This window comes from Salmo salar, chromosome 22, assembly GCF_965601325.2.
Source record: "Salmo salar chromosome 22, fSalSal1, whole genome shotgun sequence".
Lineage (NCBI taxonomy): Eukaryota > Metazoa > Chordata > Actinopteri > Salmoniformes > Salmonidae > Salmo > Salmo salar.
Window position 1 is genome coordinate 35,034,069 of NC_138312.1, and position 27,098 is coordinate 35,061,166.

Genomic DNA, 27,098 nt, shown 5'->3' on the forward strand with positions numbered 1-27,098 from the left:
ATGGTGAAGGTGTGCTGGTAGTCTTGGTTTACTGTTACAAGAGAGAAAGGGAGAGAGCGTGCTGTTATACATCTAAGTAAGATACCAGTATCTCAACAGGCCTTGGCGGCCTCCTGGGACTGCTTATACCCGACTAATCCAGACTTCTTACATGAATGTTCATGTGGATTATGTGTTGTGTAGTATTCACATTACACTCTAGAAGGTTCAGTAGATTTCCACACTTCCCTTTCTATGAGTTGTGTTTTTTGAGACTGTAATAAATTGAGATAGCTGCATTATCTCCATCTCAGCAGTGCTCCAAGATTAGATAACGGTGACGTTTGGATAGATACTTCTATTAGTTTCATGTGCACAGGGTTCTGTGTGCGTGATGTTATCACATCTTGCAGTGGGAACACTGGGTTGAGCCTCACATGGTTCACAGCTAACTTTGCAACTCATGAAGCACAATGGATTTTTCGTGCAATGCACTTTTAGCTCACTTAAGGGGGAATTCCGACCCGAGTTAAGAGCATCCTGAATGGAATGGAATTCCCTTTTTATGCACTTCTCTCTTTGCATATTCTAACCTTGAATACATATATTTATTTATTTATTTGTTTTTCACCTTTATTTAACCAGGTAGGCCAGTTGAGAACAAGTTCTCATTTATTTTTATTTTATTTTCTTATTTTACCTTTATTTTACTAGGCAAGTCAGTTAAGAACAAATTCTTATTTTCAATGGCGGGCTAGGAACAGTGGGTTAACTGCCTTGTTCAGGGGCAGAACAACAGATTGCTACCTTGTCAGGTCATGGATTTACAACTGCGACCTGGCCAAGATAAAGCAAAGCAGTGCGACATAAACAACACATAGTTACACATGGAAGAAACAAACGTACAGTCAACAACACAATTGAAAAATGCTATATATAGTGTGTGCAAATTAAGTAAGATTAGGGAGGTAAGGCAATAAATAGGCCATAGTGGCGAAATAATTACAATTTAGCAATTAAACACTGGAGTGATAGATGTGCAGAAGATGAATGTGCAAGTAGAGGTACTGGGGTGCAAAGGAGCAAAAAATAACAATACAGGGATGAGGTAGTTGGGTGGGCTGTTTACAGATGGGCTATGTACAGTGCAATGATCTGTAAGCTGCTCTGACAGCTGATGCTTGAAGTTAGTGAGGGACATATGAGTCTCCAGCTTCATATAAGCATGACAATAGCATGCTATTAACTTGCTATTCGTTTGGGGTGGAGATCAAAGAAATTAAGGTGTGGCGAAGGTGTGTTGACCAATACGCTGTATTCTGACTTTAACATAATGTCCTCATAATTCCAGGACATTTATGTGCGATGAAATAATTAATAAACTTGAGCAACCTGTCGGTTTCAAGTGGAACAACATCTATTATATTTTCAGATAGAAATAACACCATTTTCCATAGTGAAGTTTTTGAAATGCTGGCCTTATAACATGCAAGTATGACATTTGTAGACCCAAGCTACATGCTTCTGTATCCATGCACAAATGACAGTATAGCCAACACAATCTCACACTCAATCATGCAAATATGTATTTCAGCAGATTATGCTTTTTTGTGTGTGTTTTGTGTGGCTTGACTTTTGAAGGTATAGGGGGCAGTATTTTCGATTTCGGATGAAAAGCGTGCCCAGAGTAAACTGCCTAATACTCGGGCCCAGAGTAAAATATTTGCATATTATTAGTATATTTGGATAGAAAACACTCTGAAGTTTCTAAAACCTGAGAAAAATCCAACCAGGAAGTGGGAAATCTGATGCTTGTAGCCTTTTCAAGTCATTGCCTATCTAACACAGTGACTTAGGGGTCATTTTGCACTTCCTACGGCGTCCACTAGATGTCAACAGTCTTTAGAACCTTGTTTGAGGCTTCTACTGTGAACAGAGAGCGAACAAGAAGGCCGGGAAGTTGGTGACTCAGAAAATGACATGAGTTCATTGGCGCGCATTCACGTGATGAGGTAGCTGTGTTCCATCACGTTTTTCAAGACATTGGAATCGTCCGGTTGGAATATTATTGAAGTTTAATGTTAAAAAGGCCCTAAAGATTGATGCTATAAAACGTTTCTACGAACGTAAATATAACTTTTTTTGACTTTTCGTCGTGAAATTTTCAGCGCGCTTCCTACATTTGGAGTAGCTTACTGAACGCGCAAACAACAAGGAGGTATTTGGACATAAATTAAGGACTTTATCGAACAAAACAACATTTATTGTGGACCTGGGATTCCTGGGAGTGCCTTCTGATGAAGATCAAAGGTAAGTGAACATTTATAATGCCATTTATGATTTTAGATGACTCCAAAATGGCGGGTATCTGTATTGCCTGATGTATTTTTCTGAGCGCCGTACTCAGATTATTGCAAAGTGTGCTTTCCCCGTGAAGCTTTTTTGAAATCTGTCACAGCGGTTGCAATAAGGAGATGTTTATCTATAATTCTTTGAACAACAGTTTAATATTTTATCAACGTTTATGATGAGTATTTTTGTAAATTGTTGTGCTGATTCACCGGCAGTTTTGGAGGCAAAATATTTTCTGAACATCACGCGCCAATGTAAAATGGGGTTTTTGGATATAAATATGAACTTTATCGAGCAAAACATACATGTATTGTGTAACATGAAGTCCTATGAGAGCCATCTGATGAAGATCATCAAAGGTTAGTGAATATTTTAGCTGACTTTCTGGTTTTTGTGATGCATGTCCTTGCTTGGAAAATGTAGTTTGGATAGGCAATCACTTGAAAAACTACAAACCACTTCCTGTTTGGATTTTTTTCTCAGGTTTTTGCCTGCCATATGAGTTCTGTTATACTCACAGACATCATTCAAACAGTTTTAGAAACTTCAGAGTGTTTTCTATCCAAATCTACTAATGATATGCATATCTTAGCTTCTGGGCGTGAGTAGAAGGCAGTTTACTCTGGGCACGTCAGTCATCCAAGCTACTCAATACTGCCACCATCCATAAGAAGTTTTAAGAACACCTACTCATTGAAGAGTTTTTATTTATTTTTACAGTTTTTTACATTGTAGAATAATAGTGAAGACATCAAAACTATGAAATAACACATATGGAATCATGTAGTAACCAAACAAACAAATCAGAATATATAGATTCTTCAATTTAGCCACCCTTTGCCTTGACGACAGCTTTGCACACTCTTGGTATTCTCTCAACCAGCTTCACCTGGAACGCTTTACCAACAGTCTTGAAGGAGTTCCCACATATGCTGAGCACTTGTTGGCTGCTTTTCCTTCACTCTGCGGTCCGACTCATCCCAAACCATCTCAATTTGGTTGAGGTCGGGGGATTGTGGAGGCCAGGTCATCTGATACAGTACTCCATCACTCTCCTTCTTGGTAAAATAGCCCTTACACAGCCTGGAGGTGTGTTGGGTCATTGTACTGTTGAAAAACAAATGATAGTCCCACTAAGCCCAAACCAGATGTGATGGCATATCACTGGAGAATGCTGTGGTAGTAGGGTTGCAAGAGGTTGGAAACTTTCCCGGAAATGTTCCATGGGAAGTTAAGCCCTGGAATTTGGGGAATTTTGCTTAAATTCATAAAAAAAGTTAGCTTATAACAGCAATTCTAGGTCTTGTGGCATATTGTTACAAACTATCCCCAATTCAATGGAATTGCAACCTTCTGCATGCACAGTGCATTTTTCCATCACATGTGCAGTGCACTCTTTCATCACATGTACAGCTGATTCTCAAGATCTTGCACACTAATGAGATGCTATTGAGCCCACACTACTACACTGTCTGCGCCAAGGACTACATGCTTTCCGATAAGCTCTGATTACAATACTTGGTGGGGTGAATATATTTTATATGACATTAATGTTTTTTTGTTAAATAGTAAATAGTAGCCTATAGCAAAGTATGTTTAAATTATTTCTAACTTGTTAACAATTTCTGCTAGTTCGTTTTGCTAACTGAGGAGCGTTAATTCACCTGTTTCCATACACGTTTCATTTTAAAACATGTATCTTACAATGGAGTTGTTTAATCTAACTGCTTAACTATTTATCTGTACATTGAATTGTATTTGTTGTTTTTTTACACATTTTTTTCTAATCTTTTCAGAAAATGCCACGGGTTCTATCTGATGTGTGGAGACATTTCACTGCAGCTAATGTGGAAGGGAAAGCTGTATAAATTTGCAAATACTGTGCCAAATCATACAGTGTAACGCCCTGGCCATAGAGAGGGGTTTTTTGTTCTTTATTTTGGTTAGGCCAGGGTGTTACATTGGGTGGGCGTTCTATGTTCTTTTTCTAGGTTTTTTGTATTTCTTTGTTTTGGGCCGTGTGTGACAGCTGAAGTTCGTTGTTGTTGATTGGGAGTCACACATAAGGAGCAGGTTTTTCCTTTGTGTTTTGTGGGGGATTGTTTTCTGTTTTGTTCAGTTGGGACCAGACAGGACTGTTTGCTGTCGTTGCTATCGAGTGTTTTGTTCATTTTTGTAGTGTTCTCTTGTTTTTTGAATTAAATATCAAGATGAACACACAACCTCCGCAGCATCTTGGTTTTCTTCCGACGACAGCCATTACATACAGTTGAAGTCGGAAGTTTACATACAACTTAGCCAAAAATATTTCAACTCAGTTTTTCACGATTCCTGACATTTGATCCTAGTAAATATTCCTTGTTTAGGTCAGTTAGTATCACCACTTTATTTTAAGAATATGAAATGTCAAAATAATAGTAGAGAGAATGATTTATTTCAGCTTTTATTTCTTTCATCAAATTCCCAGTGGGTCAGACATTTACATACACTGAATTATTATTTGGTAGCATTGCCTTTAAATCGTTTAGCTTGGGTTAAGCGTTTTGGGTAGCCTTACACAAGCTTCCCACAATAAGTTGGGTGATTTTTGGCCCATTCCTCCTGACAGAGCTGGTGTAACTGAGTCAGGATTGTAGGCTTCCTTGCTCGCACACCCTTATTCAGTTCTGCCCACAAATTCTCTATAGGATGAGGTCAGGGCTTTGTGATGGCCACTCCAATACCTTGACTTTGTTGTCCTTAAGCCATTTTGCCACAACTTTGGAAGTATGCTTGGCATCATTGTCCATTTGGAAGACCCATTTGAGACCAAGCTTTAACTTCCTGACTGATGTCTTGATATACAGTGGGGGGAAAAAGTATTTGATCCCCTGCTGATTTTGTGTGTTTGCCCACTTACAAAGAAATTATCAGTCTATAATTTTAATGGTAGGTTTATATGAACAGTGAGAGACAGAATAAGAACAAAAAATCCAGAAAAACGCATGTCAAAAATGTTATAAAATGATTTGCATTTTAATGAGGGAAATAAGTATTTGAGCCCTCTGCAAAACATGACTTAGTACTTGGTGGCAAAACCCTTGTTGGCAATCACAGAGGTCGGATGTTTCTTGTAGTTGGCCACCAGGTTTGCACACATCTCAGGAGGGATTTTGTCCCACTCCTCTTTGCAGATATTCTCCAAGTCATTAAGGTTTCGAGGCTGACGTTTGGCAACTCGAACCTTCAGCTCCCTCCACAGATTTTCTATGGGATTAAGGTCTGGAGACTGGCTAGGCCACTCCAGGACCTTAATGTGCTTCTTCTTGACCCACTCCTTTGTTGCCTTGGCCGTGTGTTTTGGGTCATTGTTATGCTGGAATACCCATCCACGACCCATTTTCAATGCCCTGGCTGAGGGAAGGAGGTTCTCACCCAAGATTTGAGAGTACATGGCCCCGTCAAATGATGCGGTGAAGTTGTCCTGTCCCCTTAGCAGAAAAACACCCCCAAAGCATAATGTTTCCACCTCCATGTTTGACGGTGGAGATGGTGTTCTTGGGGTCATAGGCAGCATTCCTCCTCCTCCAAACACGGCAAGTTGAGTTGATGCCAAAGAGCTCCATTTTGGTCTCATCTGACCACAACACTTTCACCAGTTGTTCTCTGAATCATTCAGATGTTCACTGGCAAACTTCAGACGGGCATGTATATGTATTCTTGAGCAGGGGGACCTTGCGGGCGCTGCAGGATTTCAGTCCTTCACGGCGTAGTGTGTTACCAATTGGTTTCTTGGTGACTATGGTCCCAGCTGCCTTGAGATCTGTCACGTCCTGACCAGCAGAGGGAGTAATTGTATTATATTTGGTCAGGACGTGGCAGAGGGGTATTTGTTTCATATGGTTCGGGTTGTGTGTGTTATTTAAGGGGTGTTTGGTTTATGTAGTCTGAGGGTTGAGTCATTGTTCTAGTGTTGGTTTTCTATGGTTTATCTAGTTGTTCTGTTTCTTTGTTAGTCTGTGTGGCTCCCGATCAGGAACAGCTGTATGTCGTTGTTCCTGATTGGGAGTCATATATTAGGTGTGTGCTTTTCACCTGGGGTTTGTGGGTTGTTGTATTTTGCACTGCTGTTATTTTTGTAGCCTGTGAAACTATCGGTTTGTCGTTCTTTGTTTTCCGTGTTCACGTTTATTTAATAAATTATAATGATCAGCACGCAACCCGCTGCGCCTTGGTTCTCTCTCTCCTACGACAGCCGTTACAGTACTACCCACCAAAAATGGACCAAGCAGCGGAGGAGGGAGCAACGGATGGACTATCGTGAGACATGGGCAGAACTGAGGATAAGCATTTCCAGGGCTATGGAGGAGTTAAGGGAGCCCGAGAGGCAGCCCCAATACATTTTTTTGGGGGGGCACACGGGTAGTTTGGCTGGGCGAGGATTGAGCCCCAGGCCAAATCCCCGTACCTTTTTTGGGCAACATATGACTGGACAGGTCCTGTGTTTTGGGGTGATGGGTGCTGTGGCGAGGCCGGGTATTTTCAGGCCGGTGTGCGCAGTACCAGCGCCCCGCATGTCCCAGGGGAAAGTGGGCATCCAGCCAGTACGGGTGATACCAGTCCTGCGCTCGAGACCGCCAGTACGCCTCTACGGTCCAGTGTTTCCCGCTCCACGCACTAGCCCTGAGGTGCGTGTCTCCAGGCTGGCACGTCCAGTACCAGCACCACGCATCAAGCTTCCAGTGCGTCAGCCCAGTCCAACTCAGCCTGTCCCCGCTCCCCGCACTAGCCCTGAGGTGCGTGTCTCCAGACTGGCACTTCCAGTACCAGCACCATGCATCAAGCTTCCAGTGCGTCAGCCCAGTCCAACTCAGCCTGTCCCCGCTCCCCGCACTAGCCCTGAGGTGCGTGTCTCCAGGCTGGCACTTCCAGCACCACGCATCAGGCTTCCAGTGCGTCAGCCCACTCCAACTCGGCTGATTCCTGCTCCCCGCACTAGCCATGAGGTGCGTGTCTCCAGGCTGATACCTCCAGTACCAGCACCACGCATCAGGCTTCCAGTGCGTCAGCTCAGTCCAGAGTATCCAGCGACAGTGTCCAGTCCAGAGTATCCAGCGACAGTGTCCAGTCCAGAGTATTAAGCCCGGAACCGAGTGAGACGGCCTACAGTTCAGAACCAAAGGAGATGGCCCACTGTACAGAACCGGGTGAGTCTGCCTGCAAACCGGAACCGGGTGAGTCTGCCCGCGACCCGGAACCGGGTGAGTCTGCCTGCGATCCGGAACAGAATGAGATTGAAAGTAATTGTGAACTATGTGAGTCTGCCTACAGCTTTGAACCGCATGAGTTTGCCTATGACCCGGAACTGAGTGAGTCTGCCTACGGTCCGGAACCAAGAGACTCTGTCTTCAGTCGGGAGGACAGTAGGCCAGAACCAGAGCCTCCTCCAGTATAGGTGGGTTGGGGAGGGGGGTGTAGCACAAGTGCCGTCGTTGACGGCAGCCACCCTCCCTTCCCTCCCTTTAGTTTAGGGGGAATTGTTTTTTATTTTATTTTATTTATTTTATTTGTTTTTATTTTATTGAGGTGCATTCCGGGGTCTGCACCTTTAGGGGGGGGGGGGGGGTACTGTCACGTTCTGACCAGCAGAGGGAGTAATTGTATTATATTTGGTCAGGACGTGGCAGAGGGGTATTTGTTTCATATGGTTCGGGTTGTGTGTGTTATTTAAGGGGTTTTTGGTTTATGTAGTCTGGGGGTTGAGTCATTGTTCTAGTGTTGGTTTTCTATGGTTTATCTAGTTGTTCTGTTTCTTTGTTAGTCTGTCTGGCTCCCGATCAGGAACAGCTGTATGTCATTGTTGCTGGTTTGTGGGTTGTTGTATTTCGCACTGCTGTTATTTTTGTAGCCTGTGAAACTATCGGTCTGTCGTTCTTTGTTTTCCGTGTTCATGTTTATTTAATCAATTATAATGATGAGCACACAACCCGCTGCGCCTTGGTCCTCTCTCTCCTACGACAGCCGTTACAAGATCCTCCCGTGTAGTTCTGGGCTGATTCCTCACCTTTCTCATGATCATTGCAACTCCACGAGGTGAGATCTTGCATGGAGCCCCAGGCCGAGGGATATTGACAGTTCTTTTGTGTTTCTTCCATTTGCGAATAATCGCACCAAATGTTGTCACCTTCTCACCAAGCTGCTTGGCAATGGTCTTGTAGCCCATTCCAGCCTTGTGTAGGTCTACAATCTTGTCCCTGACATCCTTGGAGAGCTCTTTGGTCTTGGCCATGGTGGAGAGTTTGGAATCTGATTGATTGCTTCTGTGGACAGGTGTCTTTTATACAGGTAACAAGCTGCGGTTAGGAGCACTCCCTTTAAGAGTGTGCTCCTAATCTCAGCTCGTTACCTGTATAAAAGACACCTGGGAGCCAGAAATCTTTCTGATGAGAGGGGGTCAAATACTTATTTCCCTCATTAAAATGCAAATCAATTTATAAAATTTTTGACATGCGGTTTTCTCTATTTTTGTTGTTATTCTGTTTCTCACTGTTCAAATAAACCTAACATTACAATTATAGACTAATTTCTTTGTCAGTGGGCAAACATACAAAATCAGCTGGGGATCAAATAATTTTTCCCCCCACTCTATTACTTCAATATATCCACAGAATTTTCCTACCTCATGATGCCATCTATTTTTTGAAGTGCACCGGTCCCTCCTGCAGCAAAGCACCCCCAGAACATGATGCTGCCACCCCTGTGCTTCACGGTTGGGATGGTTTTCTCCGGCTTGCAAGCCTCCCCCTTTTTCCTCCAAACATAACGATGTAATTATGGCCAAACAGTTCTATTTTTGTTTCGTCAGACCAGATGATATTTCTCCAAAAAGTACGATCTTTGTCCCCATGTGCAGTTGCAAACCGTAGTCTGGCTTTTTTATGGTGGTTTTGGTGCAGTGTTTTCTTTCCGGCTGAGTAGCCTTTCAGGTTATGTCGATATAGGACTTGTTTTACTGTGGATAGAGATACAATTGTTTACAGACAAAAGTATGAAAAATTACTTGTGTCATGCACAAAGTAGATGTCCTAACCGATTTGCCAAAACTATAGTTTGTTAACAAGAAATTTGTGGAGTGGTTGAAAAGCGAGTTTTAATGACTCCAACCTTACTGTATGTAAACTTCCGACTTCATCTGTATGTGAAGAATGCAACAAAGATGCAGAATCATCTGGCCAAGTGCATAAAGTTTCCTCAGCGCTCACAAGCAACCTCTGACAAAAGTCCCTCTACTTCTCGATAGCAACAGCTCATGGTCCTCCTGGAATCAGAAGTTTTTGAGTCAATGGAGGAACGTAGTCAGAGAAATGCTGATGAATGTCTTGCTCGAGCTGTGTATGCAACTGGTTCACCTCTGATGCTCACAGGCAATGTTGGAAGAGATTTCTGAATGTTCTTTGCCTAGCATACACCCCTCCAACCAGACATGCTTTATCTACTAATTTGCTGGATGCAGAGTTCAACAGAGTTCAAGTGAAGGTCAAGCAAATCATAGAGAAAGCAGACTGTATTGCAATCATCTATGATTGGTGATTGAATGTTCGTGGGCAAGGAATAATTAACTACATCATCTCCACCCCTCAACCAGTATTCTACAAGAGCAGACAAGGGACAACAGACACACCGGTCACTACATTGCAGATGAGCTGAAGGCAGTCGTCAATGACCTTGGACCACAGAAGGTATTTGCACTGGTGCCAGACAATGCTGCGAACATGAAGGCTGCTTGGTCTAAAGTGGAGGAGTCCTACCCTCACATGACACTTATTGGCTGTGCTGCTCATGCATTGAATCTGCTACTCAAGGACATCATGGCACTGAAAACAATGGATACACTATACAAGAGAGCCAAGGAAATGGTTATGTATGTGAAGGGTCATCAATTTATAACAGCAATCTACCTCACCAATCAAAATGAGAAGAAGAAGAGCACCACATTGAAGCTGCCCAGCAACACCCGCTGGGGTGATGTTGTCATCCTGTTTGGCAGTCTCCTGGAGGGGAAGGAGTCTCTCCAAGAAATGGCCATATCACAGTCTGCCGATATGGACAGCCGCATCAAGAGGATCCTCCTGGATGATGTAATTTGGGAAAGAGTGGTAAGCAGCCTGAAACTCCTGAAACCTATAGCAGTAGCCATTGCACGGATTGAGGGAGACAATACCATCCTGTCTGATGTTCAGACTTTGCTTGCAGATGTAAGAGAAGATCCGTACTGCCCTGCCCACTTCACTGTTGCACCAAGCAGAGGAAACTGCAGTTCTGAAATACATCAAAAATCGTGTGTCACGAATCCCACCGAACGCGGTTCCCCTTCCTGTTCGGGCGGTGCTCGGCGGTCGTCGTCACTGGTCTGCTAGCGGCCACCGATCCCTTTTTCCCTTTTCGGTTGGTTGGGTCTGATTGTTTTCACCTGTTCCTTGTTGGGGTTTGATTAGGAGCTATTTAAGCTGGAAATGCCCGCTTGCTGTTGTGCGGGCTTGTTTCTCCTGTGTAGTGTTGGTGGATGTGTTTATTTGCTTTTACGCAGTACTGTAGTGGGTCCTGTTTTGGCCCGGTCTGGGTTTTGCGCCTAGTGTCTTTGGCGTGACCGTATTCAGTCCTGTATTAAATTGCATTCGTCCTACCCTCTGCTCTTTGCGCCTGATTCCTGCACCCACGCGTTACATCGTGAAGACTTCTGCCTGAAGCCCATACACGACGCAGTGTACATGTCGGACCCCAAGTATGCTGGCAAGAGCATCCTGTCTGCTGCAGAGAACAACAAGGCCTATGGTGTCATCACTACCGTGTCTCGCCACCTTGGCCAGTTTGACAACATTTTTACCAGCATGTCACATGTGCAACCAGGGGGGGAAAAAATCTTTGACCACCTTTACTCCACACACAGAGATGCATACAAAGCTCTCTCCCGCACTCCATTTGGTAAATCTGACCACAATTCTATCCTCCTGATTCCTGCTTACAAGCAAAAACTAAAGCAGGAAGTACCAGTGACTCGCTCAATACGGAAGTTGTCAGATGACGCGGATGCTACAATACAGAACTGTTTTGCTAGCACAGACTGGAATATGTTCTGGGATTCATCCAATGGCATTGAGGAATACACCACCTCAGTCATTGGCTTCATCAATAAGTGCATCGATGACGTCGTCCCCACAGTGACTGGTCGTACATACGCTAACCAGAAGCCATGGATTACAGGCAACATCTGCATCGAGCTAAAGGCTAGAGCTGCCGCATTCAAGGAGCGGGAGACTAATCCGGACACTTATAAGAAATCCCGATATGCCTTCAGACGAACCATCAAACAAGCAAAGCGCCATTACAGGATTAAGATTGAATCCTACTACACCGGCTCTGACGCTCGTCGGATGGGGCAGGGCTTGAAAACTATTACGGACTACAAAGGGAGACCCAGACTCAAGCTGCCCAGTGACGCGAGCCTACCAGACGAGCTATATGCCTTTTATGCTCGCTTCGAGGCAAGCAACACTGAAGCATGCACGAGAGCACCAGCTGTTCTGGATGACTGTGTGATAACATCGGCAGCCGATGTGAACAAAACCTTTAAATAGGTTAACATTCACAAACCCGATGGGCCAGATGGATTACCAGGATGTGTACTCAAAGCATGCGTGGACCAAGTGTCTTTACTGACATTTTCAAGCTCATACTTTATGGATCTGAGACTATTTTCCCTCTTGCCTCCATCACCCTCCAAATCCCACCAACATCAGCCACCTCAGAACGCAACTGGTCCTTGTTTGGGAACACACACACCAAAGCATGCAACAGGCTGACCAATACAAGGGTTGAAAAATTGGTGGCCATTCGGGCAAATTTGAGGCTTTCTGAGCCTGACAACAAGCCATCCTCAACAAGGTTGGAAAGTGACAGTGAAGATGAGGCCTCAGATTCTGATGTTCAAGAGGTGGACATTGAGGACGTCCAGGGAGAAGACATGGAAGCCTGAGAGGAAAACAACCAAAGCTTTAGTTTCCAGACTATCATTTTACAGATGTATGTTGAAAAACATTTTTGTGAGATGCAATGGATCATTGGGGATCATTCAATATTCCCATTCTTTTGTTGTTCAGTGAAATCATCCCATGTGAAGAGTCAACTCATTTAATTAAAGTTCAATTTGTAGCTAAATTATTTTTATTTATTTTTTCTATTGAAAGGATTTAATAATTTGCAATTACGTCTACTTATGATAAGGTAAAAGGTTTATGTTTCTTTCTCCATATTATATGGTAAATATATCCAATGCAAAAAAACATCTACATTTAAATGGTATTAATATAGATGTGCATATATTTCCATTGAATCCATAATTTCCCGTAAATTCCCATATATTCCTGTTAATTCCCAAAGAAAGTTTCCACCTCTGAATATTCCCCAAAATGTTCAACCAAAAATCTCCAATTTGGATTGCAGACCAAAGGACAAATTTCCACCGGTCTAATGTCCGTTGCTTGTGTAGCTTGACCCAAGCAAGTCTCTTACTGTCCTTTAGTAGTGGTTTCTTTGCAGCATTTCGACCATGAAGGCCTGATTCACACAGTCTCCTCTTAACAGTTTATGTTGAAATGTGTCTGTTACTTGAACTCCGTGAAGCATTTATTTGGGCTGCAATTTCTGAGGCTCAGAACTCTAATGAACTTATCCTCTGCAGCAGAGGTAACTCTGGGTCTTCCATTCTTGTGGCGGTCCTCATGAGAGCCAGTTTCATCATCGCGTTTGATGGTTTTTGCCACTGCACTTGAAGAAAATGTAAAAGTTCTTGAAATTTTCCGTATCGACTGACGTTCATGTCTTAAAGTAATGATGGACTGTCATTTCTCTTTGCTTATTTTAGCTGTTCTTGCCATAATATGGAATTTGTCTTTTTGTGAGGACAGACGCTGGGAGACGAGAAGCAAGTACAGAGAGTGATTAATTAAATGGATAAACAGACATGAAACAAAACAAGGATAGTGTCTGGACAAGGGGAACATAATGACATTAACGCTGACATGGGAATGAAACTGAGAAATATACAGATATTGGGGAGGCAGTCAGTAAGTGATGGAGTCCAGGTGAGTCCAAGGAAGCGCTGATGCGCCTAACGATGGTGACAGGTGTGCGTAATGATGGGCAGCCTGGTGCCCTCGAGCGCCAAAGAGGGGGAGCGGGAGCAGGCGTGACAAATAGGGCTCTCTTCTGTATACCCCCCTACGTGGTCACAACACAACTAATTGGCTCAAACGCATTAAGAAGGAAAGAAATTCCACAAATGTACTTTTAAGAAGGCACACCTGTTAATTTAAACGGATTCCAGGTGACTACCTCATGAAGCTGGTTGAGAGAATGCCAATAGTGTGCAAAGCTGTCATCAAGGCAAAGGGTGGCTATGTGAAGAATTTGAAATATATATTGATTTGTACTTTTTTGGTTACTACATGATGCAGCTCACTTTCCAGCCCACTTTCCAGGTCACACTCTCAAACACATAGATCCCCTGTGTTTCGCGGGGTGGAACAGGGGAACCCAAGAGCAGACTCAGACGAGGAAACTGGGATGAAGTAACCATGGTATTTATTGAACCCCAGGGGGGGAGATGGCGTGCAGGTCAGGGAAGCTTGGTCAGGTTGCTGGAAACCAGGTGCGGAGGCTGAGGCTGGAGCGAGAGGGTTTGAGACAGAGTAAGCAGGTCCGGAGGGGAGTCCAAGGGGGTAGTAGAGTGGGGAATCCAGGACAGAGGAGCAGGATGATGAGACGTGGGACAGGAGACAGGGACTAGAGTCAGAGCGGGCAGAACTGTAGCAGAGAGAAAAACAGCGTCAGGCAAGGAACACAGGCACAACAAAATAGCAGGATCTGAATAGTAACAAAAGGTTAGAATGTGGACTGACTGAGCAGAGATTACGATCTGGCAACTTGGAAGTGGCAGAGCTGATTATTTGTAGAGGTCTTGATTATGGAACAAGTTGCAGCTGGTGAGGATCTGCTCTGACTCCAACACACCTGTCTCCGCCCACACAATCACACACAGAAAGAGAGAGAGAGAGAGGGAGAGGGAGAGAGTACTGGAGGAGCGGTGGCAGGTCAAGGAGACACAGGATGAGCAGTAGAGTGCATTGCAGGAGCAGATGTGACAGTACCCCCCCCCCCCCCCTCCACGGGCGCCACCTGGCGCCCGACCAGGCTTATCTGGGTGAAAGATAAGAAATCCTGTAAGAGGGAGGGGTCCAGAATATGACGGTGAGGCACCCAACAGCACTCCTCAGGCCCGTATCCCTCCCAGGCCACCAAGTACTGCCAGCGACGACGGCGCACGTCCAGAAGCCGCCGGATGGTATAGGCAGGATGGTCATCGATGAGCCGAGGGGGTGGAGGAGCTGCTGCAGGAGGAGACAGGGGACTGGAGCAGACAGGTTTAAATCAGGGATACATGGAAGATAGGATGGATCCTCTGAGGCTGGGAGTTTCAGGCGCACCACCGAGGGGTTGATGACACGGTCAATTTCAAAGGGACCAATGAATCTCTCTCCATGGTGGGCCACCAAAAGCGCTGATGCAGGAAGGCGAGGATCGGGTTCATACCAGCATGACAGGTGAGGTGGGTAGAATGGCCCCACTGAAGAACAGAGCGAACACAATCTGGAACAAACAGAGCATTACTAGGACCATTACCCAGGTCAGGCTGGTTCTGCTGAGCCAGGCGGATACGGTACTCAATTTTCCAGGTGACTGCGGCAACGATGCACGTGGGTGGCACAATGGCTTCTGGCTCGGTACCCGTGTTGTCGGTGGTGAACTGGTGAGAGAGGGCATCAGGCTTGATATTCTTCGAACTGGGGTGATAAGTGAGTGTGAAATTGAATCTACCGAAGAACGAGGTCCACCTGGCTTGCCGGGAGTTCAGACGTTTGGCAGTCTGGATGTAAGACAGGTTTTTATGGTCAGTCCACACGATGAAGGGGGTTACAGAGCCCTCCAGCCAGTGACGCCATACCTCCAGTGCCAGCTTAACTGCCAGGAGTTTACAGTTTCCGATGTCAAAATTCCTCTCTGCAGGTGAGAGCTTACGGGAAAAGAATGCACATGGGTGGACCTTCTGATCAGGGGGGGAACGTTGAGACAGAACAGCACCTACCCCGGTGTCAGAGGCATCCACCTCCACGATGAACTGGAGTTCTGGGTCGGGCTGAGTAAGGACCAGAGCGGAGGTGAACCAACGCTTGAGTTCCAGGAATGCTGCCTCAGGAGTCCAGTGAAACGGAGCGGAGGTGGTGGTAAGAGGTGCTGCCAGACGGTTGTAGTTGCGGATTAAACATCTGTAAAAATGTGCAATCCCCAGGAAATGCTGTAGCTGCTTCAGGTTGGAGGGCGCAGGCCACTCTGACTGCCATGGCCTTGGCCGGTCCATACGTAACGGTCCCTGTGCAATAATATAACCCAGGAAAGACACTGGCAGCATGGAACTCACATTTTTCAGCTTTAACAAAAAGCTTATTCTCCAACAGCCTTTGAAAAACTTGGCGAACGTGTTACTGGTGAGCCTCGGGGTCCTTGGAAAAAAATCAGGATGTCATCTAAATATACAAAAACGAAGCGTCCAATCACATCCCTCAGCACGTCATTGACTAGGTTCTGAAAAACAGCAGGGGCATTAGTAAGACCTAAAGGCATGACCAAATACTCAAAGTGACCAAGTGGTGTGTTGAACGCAGTCTTCCACTCGTCCCCCTCTTCTATGCGGACAAGGTGGCAGGCATTCCGGAGGTCAAGTTTGGTAAACACTGTGGCACCATGGAGGGGGGCAAAAGCAGAGCTGATGAGTGGCAAGGGGTACTTGCTCTTAACAGTGATATTATTCAGCCCACGGAAGTCTATGCACGGCCTAAGTGACCCATCCTTCTTCACAAAGAAAAACCAAGCACCCACTGGGGAGGAAGATGGCTTGATAAGTCCTGCAGCCAGAGAATCCTGGATGTACCTTTCCATAGCCTCTTGCTTGGGACGAGAGAGGTTAAACAACCGGCTACTGGGTAGTGGAGCTACAGGCTTGAGGTCAGTGGCGCAGTCGTACGGCCGATGAGGCGGTAGCGACAGGGCGTGGTGCTTGCTGAACACAGGAGCTAGATCGTGATACTCGGGAGGAACTGATGACAGGTCCAGAGATTCTGGAATGAACTGGGGCACAGACAAGGCAGGGGGAAGGGCAGAATGTAAACAATTAGAGTGACAAAATTAACTCCAAGTGGTTACCTTTCCGGCGGTCCAGTCAATCTGTGGGTTGTGTAGCTTTAACCATGGATGGGCAAGAACCAGGGGAGACTAAGGACAGTCGATTATGTGGAAACTGATCTTTTCCTGGCGATTTCCAGAGAGATGTAGGATGACAGGGACGGTTCTCTGACCTACATGGGCGAGACGCTTTCCATTGAGAGCGTTGGCATCGAGGGGTGAATCAAGTGGGAAAGTGTCAAGGCCCAACTGGGTAATGACACCTCAGTCGAGGAAGCGTTCGTTGGCGCCCGAATCGATGAGAGCAGACAGAGGAAAAGCCTGGCTCTGCCACACAAGGTTGCCTTCAAGCAGGGGTCTGGGGGAAGATGGGCACGCGATTTGGCTCAACAGTATATCCCCCACTACTGCTGAGCTCCCTCTTTTTCTGGACGCAGGGGACAAGTGGAGACAAAGTGACCAACCTGGCCACAGTATAGGCAGCTCTTAGAGCCGATTCGTCGTTGCCTCTCTTCTGGAGAGAGACGGGCCCGGCTGAGCTGCATGGTTTCAGGATCTTGACGAGCCTGGGGATGAGATGCAGTCAGAGAAGGAGGACAAGGCACTGAAGCAGATGTTTTGGGACATGCAACCCCACCTACCCTTTCCCTCCTACGCAGTAGAGGGCATTGCAGGAGCAGATGTGACACCTTGAATCCAGCTTACTCTCCAGATCCCAATCACCTGAATTCTGATCACCTGTTCACACACCTGTATGTCAATATCACACACTATTTAGTTCAGTTCTTTGCACCCCATCATTGTGAGGTATTGTTTGTTTTGTGACACGCTTCTATTCAGAGCTCTGTTTTTCCCGTAATTTAATCCTCCCCTGTATGATCGTTTTTGCCTGCTTCACCAACGACGCCTTTTGCCTGTATCTTAGCCTTTCGGATTTCTTGTTATCAACCTATTGCCTGATCTCCCGGACAACGTTACTAGCCTTTTCCCTACCTGTACTGTTGCCTTTTTGTGTATGACCTTCTGCCTGCCCCTGGACCCAGCTACATGCCTCCTCCTGTGGTCCTGTACAAATAAACACCTGCTGCGCCCTGCGCTTGAAACCTGCTCTCTGTCTCCCATCGTGTTCATTACAGTAGAAAATAGTAAAAATAAAGAAAAACCCTTGAATGAGTAGGTGGTCTAAAACTTTTGACCGGTAGTGTGTCTCTATAAAGAAAAAATGTTTTGGCCTCCCGAGTAGCGCAGTGGTCTAAGGCACTGCAGTGCTTGAGGCATCACTACAGACCCGGGTTTGATCATATGAGTTCTGCCATATGAGTTCTGTTATACTCACAGACACCATTCAAACAGTTTTAGAAACTTCAGAGTGTTTTCTATCCAAATCTACTAATAATATGCATATTCTGGGCCAGAGTAGTAACCTGTTTAAATTGGGTCCGTTTTTCATCCGGCCGTGAAAATACTGCCCCCTAGCCCAGACAGGTTAACGAGTTGGACAGGAAGGATTTACTTCAGATGCCGACAAGGCCCTCATCCCCATCGTTCGCAGGAAAAAGAGACGGAGATATCGGGGACGAAGGTCTGGGTGCCTTGTAAGGATCCGACGGCGAGTGTGTAATCTCCCTTTACCATCGGTCCTATTAGCCAACGTACAATCAATGGAAAATAAAATAGATGAACTACGATCATGTATATCCTACCAACGGGACATTCAAATCTGTAATATATTATGTTTCATCGAGTCGTGGCTAAACAACGACATGAGTAATTTACAGCTGGAAGTTTTTACACTTTTTCGGATAGAACAGCGGCCTCTGGTAAGACAAGGGGTGGCGGTCTATGTATATTTGTAAACAACAGCTGGTGCACGTAATCTAAGGAAATCTCGAGGTTTTGCTCGCCTGAGGTAGAGTATCTCATAATAAGCTGTAGCCCACACTATTTACCAAGATAATTTTCATCTATATTCTTCGTAGCTGTCTATTTACCACCACAAACCGATGCTGGCACTAAGACCGCACTCAATGAGCTGTATACGGCCGTAACCAAACAGGAAAATGCTCATCCAGAGGCGGCACTCCTAGTGCCCGGGGACTTTAATGCAGGCAAACTAAAATCCATTTTACCTCATTTCTACCAGCACGTAAATGTTCAACCAGAGAGAAAAAACTCTAGACCACCTTTACACCACACACAGAGACACGTACAAAGCTCTCCCTCGCCCTCCATTTGGCAGATGTGACCATAATTCTATCCTCCTGATTCCTGCATACAAGCAAAAATGAAAGCAGGCAGCACTAGTGACTCAGTCAATAAAAAAGTGCTTAGGACAACAGGACTGTTTTGCGAGCATAGACTGGAATATGTTCCGGGATTCTTCCCATGGCATTGAGGAGTACACCACATCAGTCACTGGCTTCATCAATAAGTGCATCGATGGCGTCGTCCCCACAGTGACCGTACGTATAGCACATACCTCAAACAGAAACCATGGATTACAGGCAACATCCGCACTGAGCTAAAGGGTAGAGCTCTCGCTTACGAGGAACCGGACTCTAACCTGGAAGCTTATAAGAAATCTTGCTATGCCCTCCGACGAACCATCAAACAGGCAAAGCGTCAATGCAGGACTTAGATTGAATCATACTAAACCATCTCCGACACTCGTCGGATGTGGCAGGTCTTGCAAACTAGTACAGACTACAAAGGGATGCACAGCCGCAAGCTGCCCAGTGACACGAGCCTACCAGACGTGCTAAAATACTTATATTCTCACTTCGTGGCAAGTAACACTGAAACATGCATAAGAACATCAGCTGTTCCGGACGACTGTGTGATCACGCTCTCCATAGCCGATGTGAGTTAGACCTTTAAACAGGTCAACATTCACAAGGCCACAGGGCCAGACGGATTACCAGGACATGTACTTCGAGCATGCGCTGATCAACTGGCAAGTGTCTTCACTGACATTTTCAACCTGTCCCTGACTGATTCTGTAATACCAACATGTTTCAAGCAAACCACCATAGTCCCTGTGCCCAAGAACACTAAGGTAACCTGCCAAAATGACTACCGACCCGTAGCACTCACGTCTGTAGCCATGAAGTGCTTTGAAAGGCTGGTCATGGCTCACATCAAAACCTTTATCCCAGAAACCCTAGACGCATTTTAATTTGCATACCACCCCAACAGATCCACAGATGATGCAATCTTTATTGCACTCAACACTGCCCTTTCCCACCTGGACAAAAGGAACACCTTTGTGAGAATACTATTAATTGACAACAGCTCAGCGTTCAACACCATAGTGCTCTCAAAGCTCATCACTAAGCTAAGGACCCTGGGACTAAACACCTCCCTCTGCAACTGGATCCTGGACTTCCTGACGGGCCATCCCCAGGTGGTAAGGGTAGGTAACAACACATCCACCACGCTGATCCTCAACACGGGGGCCCCTCAGGGGTGCGTGCTCAGTCCCCTCCTGTACTCCCTGTTCACTCATGACTGCATGGCCGGGCACGACTCCAACACCATCATCAAGTTTGCTGATGACACAACAGTGGTGCCAGGCCAACAACCTCTCCCTCAACGTGATCAAGACAAAGGAGATGATTCTGGACTACAAGAAAAAGAGTACTGAGCACACTCCCATTCTCACTGACGGGGCTGTAGTGGAGCAGGTTGAGAGCTTCAAGTTCCTTGGTGTCCACATCACCAACAAACTATGATGGTCCAAACACACTAAGACAGTTGTGAAGAGGGCACAACGAAGCCTTTTCCTACTCAGGAGACTGAAAAGATTTGGCATGAGTTCTCAGATCCTCAAAAAGTTCTACAGCTGCACCATCGAGAGCATCCTGAACGGTTGCATCACTGCCTGGTATGGCAACTGCTCGCCCTCCGACTGCAAGGCACTACAGAGGGTAGTGCATACAGCCCAGTACATCACTGGGGCCAAGTTTCCTGCAATCCAGGACCTCTATACCAGGCGGTGTCAGAGGAAGGCCCTAAAAATGATCAAAGACTCCAGCCACCCTAGTCATAGACTGTTCTCTCTGCTACCGCATGGCAAACGGTACCGGTGTTCCAAGTCTAGGTCCAAAAGGCTTCATAACAGCTTCTACCCCCAAGCCATAAGACTCCTGAACAGCTACTCAAAGGGCTACCCAGACCCCTCTTTTACGCTGCTACTACTCTCTGCTTATTATCTATGCATAGTCACTTTAACTCTACCTACATGTACATATTACCTCAATTACCTCAACTAACTGGTGCCCCGGCACATTGACTCTGTACCGGTACCCCCTGTATATAGCCTCACTATTGTTATTATACTGCTGCTGTTTACAGTAATTATTTATTAGTTTTTATTTACTTATCTACATTTTAGGGGTTATATGTTAGACTCTCCTATACCACTTTGCCCAACATGTTATACCACAGAGGTTGTAAATAAAAACGTTTTAAGGTAATATAACTTGTATCATTATTATAGGGCTGTGAATCCCATAGCCTTAATGGTTTCAGACTGAGCATTTCTCATTGGAAATTGCTGCTAAAATTGAACATAGCTTAGGGTTGGGGTATATAATTCCTTTCAGACTCTCCTATACCACTTTTCCCAACATGTTATACCCCATAGGTTGTAAATAAACCCTTTTTAAGGTAACGTATTTCATATTTCGTGCACCGATATCCCAAAGTATTAAGTGAAAATAAACATAGAAAACTGTATTGGCATTAGTAAAAATAAAAAAAATGTAAGGATACTATTATATTATAATAATTTTTGTGACAACCTGGTTGTTAATACATTTTTTTTATATATATATAAATACAGTACCAGTCAAAAGTTTGGACACACCTACTCATTCCAGGATTTTTCTTTATTTGTACTATTTTCTACATTGTAGAATAATAGTGAAGACTTCAAAACTATGAAATAACACATATGGAATCATGTAGTAATCTTTTTCTTTTAACAAATCAAAATATATGTTATATTTGAGATTCTTCAAAGTAGCCACCCTTTGCCTTGATGACAGCTTTGCACACTCTTGGCATTCTCTCAACCAGCTTCATGAGGTAGTCGCCTGGAATAAATTAACAGGTGTGCCTTGTTAAAAGTTCTCCGCATGTGTGGTTCCCATGTGTGGTTCCCACCGTGAAGCAAAAAGGAGGAGGTGTAATGGTGTGAGGGTGCTTTGCTGGTGAAACTGTCTGTGATTTATTTAGAATTTAAGGCACAATTTACCAGCATGCCTACCATAGCATTCTGCAGCGATAAGCCATCCCATCTGGTCTGAGCTTAGTGGGACTATCATTTGTTTTTCAACAGGACAATGACCCAACACACATCCAGGCTGTATAAGGGCTATTTGACAAAGAAGGAGAGAGAAGGAGTGCTGCATCAGATGACCTGGCCTCCACAAGCACCCGACTTCAACCCAGATGAGTTGGACTGCAGAGTGAAGGAAAAGCAGGCAACAAGTGCTCAGCATACAGTTGAAGTCGGAAGTTTACATACAACTTAGCGAAATACATTTAAACTCAGTTTTTCACAATTCCTGACATTTAATCCTAGTAAGAAAATCCCTGTCTTAGGTCTGTTAGGATCACAACTTTATTTTTAGAATGTGAAATGTCAGTATAATAGTAGAGAGAATGATTTTTTCGGCTTTTAGTTCTTTCATCACATTCCCAGTGGGTCAAAAGTTTACATACACTCAAATAGTATTTGGTAACATTGCCTTTAAATTGTTTAACTTGGGTCAAACGTTTCGGGTAGCTTTCCACAAGCTTCCCACAATAAGTTGGGTGAATTTTGGCCCATTCCTCCTGACAGAGCTGGTGTAACTGAGTCAGGTTTGTAGGCCTCCTTTCTCGCACACGCTTTTTCAGTTCTGCCCAAAGATTTTATATAGGGTTGAGGTCAGGGCTTTGTGATGGCCACTCCAATACCTTGACTTTGTTGTCCTTAAGCCATTTTTCCACAACTTTGGAAGTATGCTGGGGTCATTGTCCATTTGGAAGACCCATTTGTGACCAAGCTTTAACTTCCTGACTGTCTTGAGATGTTGCTTCAATATATCCACAGAATTTTTCTTCGTCATGATGCCATCTATTTTGTGAAGTGCACCAGTCCCACCAGTCCCCCACAACATGATGCTGCCACCCCCGTGCTTCACGGTTGGGATGGTGTTCTCCAGCTTGCAAGCCTCCCCCTTTTTCCTCCAAACATAACGATGGTCATTATGGCCAAACAGTTCCATTTTTGTTTCATAAGTCCAGAGGACATTTATCCAAAAAGTACATCTTTGTCCCCATGTGCAGTTGCAAACCGTAGTCTGGCTTTTTATGGTGGTTTTGGAGCAGTGGCTTCTTCCTTACTGAGCGGCCTTTCAGGTTATGTTGATATAGAACTTGTTTTACTGTGGATATAGATACTTTTGTACCTGTTTTCTCCAGCATCTTGACAAGGTCCTTTGCTGTTGTTCTGGGATTGATTTACACTTTTGGCACCAAAGTATGTTGATCTCTAGGAGACAGAATGCGTCTCCTTCCTGAGCGGTATGACGGCTGCGTGGTCCCATGGTGTTAATACTTGCGTACTATTGTTTGTGCAGATGAACGTGGTACCTTCAGGCATTTGGAAATTGCTCCAAAGGATGAACCAGACTTGTGGAGGTCTGCAATTTCTTTTCTGAAGTCTTGGCTGATTTCTTCTGATTTTCCCATGATGTCAAGCAAAGAGGCACTGAGTTTGAAGGTAGGCCTTGAAATACATCCACAGGTACACCTCCAATCGACTCAAATTATGTCAATTAGCCTATCAGAAGCTTGTAAAGCCATGACATAATTTTGCAACGTGTTTAAAGTCAGTCAACTTAGTGTATGTAAACTTCCGACCCACTGGAATTGTGATACAGTGAATTATAATTGAATTTATCTGTCTGCAAACAAATGTTGGAAAAATTACTTGTGTCATGCACAAGATAAATGTCGTAACCGACTTGCCAAAGCTATAGTACTTTAACAAGAAATGTGTGGAGTGGTTGAAAAATGAGTTTTAATGACTCCAACCTAAGTGTATGTAAACTTCCGACTTCAACTGTATGTGGGAACTTATTCATTACTGTTGGAAAACCATTCATCATGAAGCTGGTTGAGAGAATGCCAAGATTGTACAAAGCTCTCATCAAGGCAAAGGGTGGCTACTTTGAAGAATCTTTTTTGGTTACTACATGATTCCATATGTGTTATTTCATAGTTTTGATGTCTTCACTATTATTCTACAATGTAGAAAATAGTAAAAATAAAGAAAAACCCTTGAATGAGAAGGTGTGTGCAAACTTTTGACTGGTACTGTAAATAAATGTGGGACACAAAAAAAGCCGTGTTGAACACCATTGCCGATCATGCATTGCTCTTTTCACTTTCAAAAGATTGTTTTTGAAGTTTGTCCCCCCAAAATATATTTTCCTATGAAGAAAATTGCACAAAAATGTTGTCCTTTCCTTCAAACAGTTGTGTCTTTTCACACGAATTAAGCCACACAAAACGCACAAATTGCACAAAATCTGCCTAAATACTTTTTGTAGATATTTGCACAAATTGAATGTGAGATTGTTTTGCAACATCACCAAACCTGCTGAGTTATTTATGATTTCTAGAATGTTTTAATTATATGCCCAGACTTTACACTGTATTTTTAAACATTTGTATCATGTTAAATATTAGCCTATGTTGGTAACCACCGTCAATTATATCCACATAGATTTACATCTGTCACTTTAGTGTTAGTTTCCTTACATTTGGCATAATTCCGTTACATAGTTACTTTACCTTTCTTTTCTCTGTCATGTCCATGTGGTTGTTCATGAGGATCACTAGCAATAGTGGATCATATTAGACTACCGTATTACAAGTTGTGCAATAATTTGGGACATGTAGCCTATTTGAGTCAATATGGAAGTCAGACCATACTTAGCAGGTTAAACCTGGAGCCTGGCGCACGGTTCACGATGACTGGACTGTTGTCATCACAGTACCATGATTAGTGAGGATTATTAGGGTAGATTTACAGGACTACTGTTCAACCCCTATTGTACACTTTTCTCACCTTCCAATATTTCATGCATTGAACAATGTAACATGTGAATCAAACTACTGTATTTTTTATTCACCAATATATTTCGGGTGTAAAGGCTTTTCAAAATAGTTTTTTGTATTATTCATGAATACTTTCGTAACCCTAATCCGAGTATATTTTTTATCAACCAATTGTTGCTAAAAAGGAGACAAATATGTGTATTTAGGCATACATGGCTTTCTGTCATTTATCCCTAATATTCTGAATTGTTTTCACCATATATTCTAATGAGTCTGTCGAGAAAATTCAAATGAAAGGTTCACCACATTTACAGGGATGGCTTTAGATTCTGAAAACTGCTGTTCAACCCTATTGAATGAAAACTCCGCAAGAAAATGTATTGGGCGGGTTTGGGGAGGGTTTCAGTGGGAGGGTTTCAGCAGTTGAATTACATTTATTCAGCGTGCACAAGGGAACCACTCCTGCAAAGCCCAAATACTGAGAAGTGTGTAGGAAAGGCGTGCGTAGCAAAGTTGTACATATCCTAAGTCTGAGTCAGGCCCCACACACACCAGCCAGGTCACCCATGATACAAGTCAGTATTCGACATCCATCCATGTCTGAGGACATTGGGAGATGACATGGAAACTGGCCACTAGGGGGCAACAACGAGCGCTGTTACCTTCAAGTAGGTTTCGGTTTTGCTGGGGCGTTGTGGACTGGGATGGCATCTGCCTCTGATTCCAAATGTTGCAAGTTCAAATCCAGCAATGGAAAGTAGTTTTTGAGATTTTAGTTTTAAACCTATCCCAAACCTTAACCCTTACCTTAACCATTCAGATGTAATTCGTAACCTTAAGATTTCAGAGTTAATGTCTAAACTTAACCATAACCTTAAAAATTCTGCTATTAATGCCTAGACTTAACCTTAAACACTTCGAAATTTGACGTTTGTAACAACTTCGAAATTTGAAGTTTGAGAAAGATGGACGAACGTCTAATTCTGACATAAGACTGTGAGAGCTAGTTGCACACACGCACACATTTGGTAGAGGCATTGCTGGAGGTCCACCCTTTGTCTCCAGAGGAGATGACATTCAGATCTGGTCTACCAATCAGCATAGTCCAAGCCCCTGTCCCTTCCTCCACGCCCACCACTCGTCCTGCTATGAGCAGAACCCCCACCAGCCACCCCCATATCACCATAGTTCACTACTACTGCCATAAGGTCCACAGGCAGGTGGAAAGCAACCACCAAACCCTCCAGTTGTCATCCTCAACAAGAAATGTTCTGGAGGGAAAAATGTGCACAACCAGTGGTCATTTTAACACTCCTTTTGGGAGTCATAGTAGTCATCGATTAGCTGCCTGTGACAGAGAACCTACCCATACCTGATAACCTGAGTGGAAACCATTGGCATGTGTCATTATTTGCAGTGTTAATCTTGAGGCTCAAATCACTGTGTAGGTTGTAAGCTGTGTGTGAGTTAATTGATTGGGGAAGAATGATATAGTAAAGCATTCCAAGAAGGAGCATTGATGAAAATTGTATTTGAGTTGAATTTCAAGTTATTGGTTGAGTTACTATACGTCTGGATTGTCTGGATTGATATATCCATTGATAATTAGAAGATTGGAATGTCCGAGTGTTGGTGGAGGTCATGATTAGAATCCATAGGGTCATGGTTATTAAGAAAGTATCAAATGAAGGTGGGGTAGGGAGAGAGGACGACCAGGGTATGTTATAGAGGGAAGGTGGTGGGGATTTAGGAGAGAGGATGAGGGGGAAATTTGATGGGGTTGTACATAAAAGAAAGAATAAATCAACCTGGATGTCAATGAAAGATGGAGACGAAAGGAGAGGGGAGTGAGAACAAGATGGGGTGTAGGCAAAATGGTGATTGACATCAAGCTGCTAGCCCAGGCCGAGGTGGGGACAGGGGCAGTAGAACCGTATGTAGTGTATTAATGCTAAGAAGAAAATAACTGTCTGTGTGAAAGAGGGGAGGAGAGCAAGGGCAGGGGACTGAATGACGACAGAGAAAAGGGAGAAGAAGGCAAGGAAAACAAAGGAAAGAGAAAGCTACTGAGAGATTTAAATGCGGTAGAGAGATGGAGGGAGAGGTATGGGCAGCATCAGTACTGAGAAAGATAGAGGGAGGGAGAGAGTGGAGGGAGGGAGTGGAATGGAATGGAGAACGAGAGATGAGGGTAGTTAGCATGCAGGGCTGAGCTGCCCCATCTGCTTAGCCCAGCGGTCCTTGTCGTATAACTGTCACTGGGCCGCGGGCTGCATAAAGAATGTCCTGGATTTGATGTAATTCCACAAAATTAATGAAAGCTTTACGCTCGATGGGCCGAGAGGGAATGATTAGTGTTTGATCGTCCATCTGATCCA